Source organism: Myotis davidii, unplaced genomic scaffold, assembly GCF_000327345.1.
Source record: "Myotis davidii unplaced genomic scaffold, ASM32734v1 scaffold1626, whole genome shotgun sequence".
NCBI lineage: Eukaryota > Metazoa > Chordata > Mammalia > Chiroptera > Vespertilionidae > Myotis > Myotis davidii.
The window spans coordinates 48258-50695 of record NW_006297664.1 but is presented as its reverse complement, the minus strand read 5'-3'; the positions used below and the strand labels follow the sequence as shown (position 1 = coordinate 50695).

General features: G+C 52.1%; 1 protein-coding gene across 1 annotated transcript in view; it reads right to left on the bottom strand.

Annotated features, from left to right (window-relative positions):
• The window catches only part of LOC102768780 (selenoprotein T), a 35032-nt gene that overhangs the window by 16269 nt on the left and 16325 nt on the right, over positions 1–2438 (bottom strand). The window lies entirely within an intron of this gene.

Genomic DNA, 2438 nt, shown 5'->3' with positions numbered 1-2438 from the left:
CCAGCCAGCCCACCCCAATGGGGGCCGATCGGGGCTGGGCCAGCAGGGGGGAGGGGCCATGGGAGGCCGGCCAGGTGGCCTTGCCCCTGATTGGGGTGGGGGGCAACCTGGGGTGGGGCCAGGCATGAGGAGGGGCTGCAGGAGGTTGGCCAGCCGGCCCTGCCCCCTATTGGGGTAGGGGGGAAATCAGGGGTGGAGCCGATTGGGATGGTGGGCAGGGCTGGCCAGGGGAAAGGGCCATGGGGGGTTGGCCAGCCGCTACGCCTTCGAACAGGGTGAGAGAGGCCAATCAGGGGCAGGGGCCGCAGGAGGTTGGCTGACTGGCCCCGCCCCATTCCCCGATTGGGCTGGTTCACTGACCGCAGTGGGTATCATAGTGACCAGTTGTTCCAGTCGTTACGGCGTTTCTGTCACTGGCTTTTATATATATGTTATGTATATATTATGTTTTGCTGGATATGACTAGCCTAGTTATACAATCAAAATCAGGTTTTAAATTACTGTGTCCAGTTTCTACTAAAGTAATACTTCCCTATCCTTCAAATAATAAATTTAACCATTCTTACATAAATATGAAAACTAAAGCCAAAAGAGGTTAAGTGCCTTGCCCAGAGATAAAAACTGGTTTAAATTGAAAAAATATATGTAAACAGGTCTATCCACTGAGCCAAACCGGTTAGGGCATTAACCTCTAATTCTTAATCCTATAAGAATCAATGTTTTATTATTAACAGGGCAGAGGTAGCACCTGAGGTTCCCTAAGAAAAAAAAAAAGTACAGCAGGAGTCAGCTAAAGGTAGTCTCAGTCTAGAAGTAAAGAACAAGACCACATAGGACTCCAAAATGATAATGTTTCTTAGAAGGAAACTTGTGCAATCTCATCAAGAGAGAAAAAAGACTTAGTCCCATTTCTTACAGCAGAAAGGTAGACCCTCCAGAAAATAAGAGTTTAAATAAAATAGATGGAAAGAGATCTACAGAGAATGTATGCTGCGGCAGGACCCTACAAATAAAAAAAAAAAAGCACAAAGTCTTATGCATATATTGATTGTTTCAGGTAATTTGCTAAACAGATTCCCCATGAACAGAAGAATCAAAGGACAAATAATAATGAAGTATGTGTGTATGTTTTGATAAGAACAATTCAGTAAAATCCTGTTTTTAACATGAATAAAATCATTAATGCTCTAACCAGTTTGGCTCAGTGGATAGAGCGTTGCCCTGTGGACTGAATGGTCCCAGGTTCGATTCCAGTCAAGGGCATGTACCTTGGTTGCAGGCACATCCCCAGTAGGAAGTGTGCAGGAGGCAGCTGAATTGATGTTTCTACCTCTCTATCCCTCTCCCTCTCCCTTCCTCTCTGTAAAAAATCAATAAAATATATTTTTTAAAAATCATCAATACCCATATCAGTAGGTATAAAAGGCATACATTATGTATATAGTAGAGGCCCAGTACACGAATTCGTGCACCAGTGGGATCCCTTGGCCTGGCCTGCAGGATCGGGCCAAAACCAGCTCTCCAGCATCTGAGGGGGTCCCAGATTGCAAGAGGGTGCAGGCCAGGCCAACAGACCACCTCGTGCATGATCAGGGTTGGGGAGAGACATGGGAGGTTGGCCAGCTGGGGAGGGGCCATGGGTGTGCTCCAGGGCATGTCTGGCCCATCTCGCTCAGTTCTAATTGGCCGGACCCCAGTAGCAAGCTAACCTACGGGTCATAGTATCTGCCCCTGTGGTCAGTGCACTTCATAGCAACTGGTCAACCGGTTGACTGTCTGCCCCTTGGTGGTCAGTGCACGTCATAGCGAGCAGTTGAGCAGCATATCATTAGCATATTATGCTTTGATTGGTTGAACAGCCAACTAGTAGACCAGACACTTAGCACATTAGGCTTTTATTATTAGGTCTAGAGGCCCAGTGCATGAACTCATGCATGGGTGGGGTCGGCCGCCCTGGCCCCAATTGAGGTTGACGGGCCTGGCCGGTCAGGAGGAGGAGATGGCGGGAGGTTGGCTGGCCGGTCGCCCCAATCAGGGCCCAATCAGGGCCGGGCTGGCTGGAGGAAGGGGTCGAGGGCAACTGGCCAGCGGGGCCCAACCCCGATTGAGGTGGGGGGGGCCGAGGGGTGGTCAGTAGCTGGGGGAGAGGCCATGGGAGGTTGGCCGGCCGACCCCACCCAATTGGGGCCATGGGCTGATTGGGGTGGTGGGGGCTGATCGTGAGCCAGCAACCTGGGGGAGGGGCCACAGGTGGTTGGCTGGCCGGCCCCACTCCGGATTGGTGATGGTGGGGGTGGGGGGTCTATCAGGGGTGGAGCTGGCTGGGGAGAGGGATTGCAGGCCAATCGGTATGGTGGGGGCCCGTCGGGGACAGAGGCCGCAGGAGGGTGGCCAGCCGGCCCCGCCCCCTATTGGGGTCGGGGGGGAATCAGGGGTGG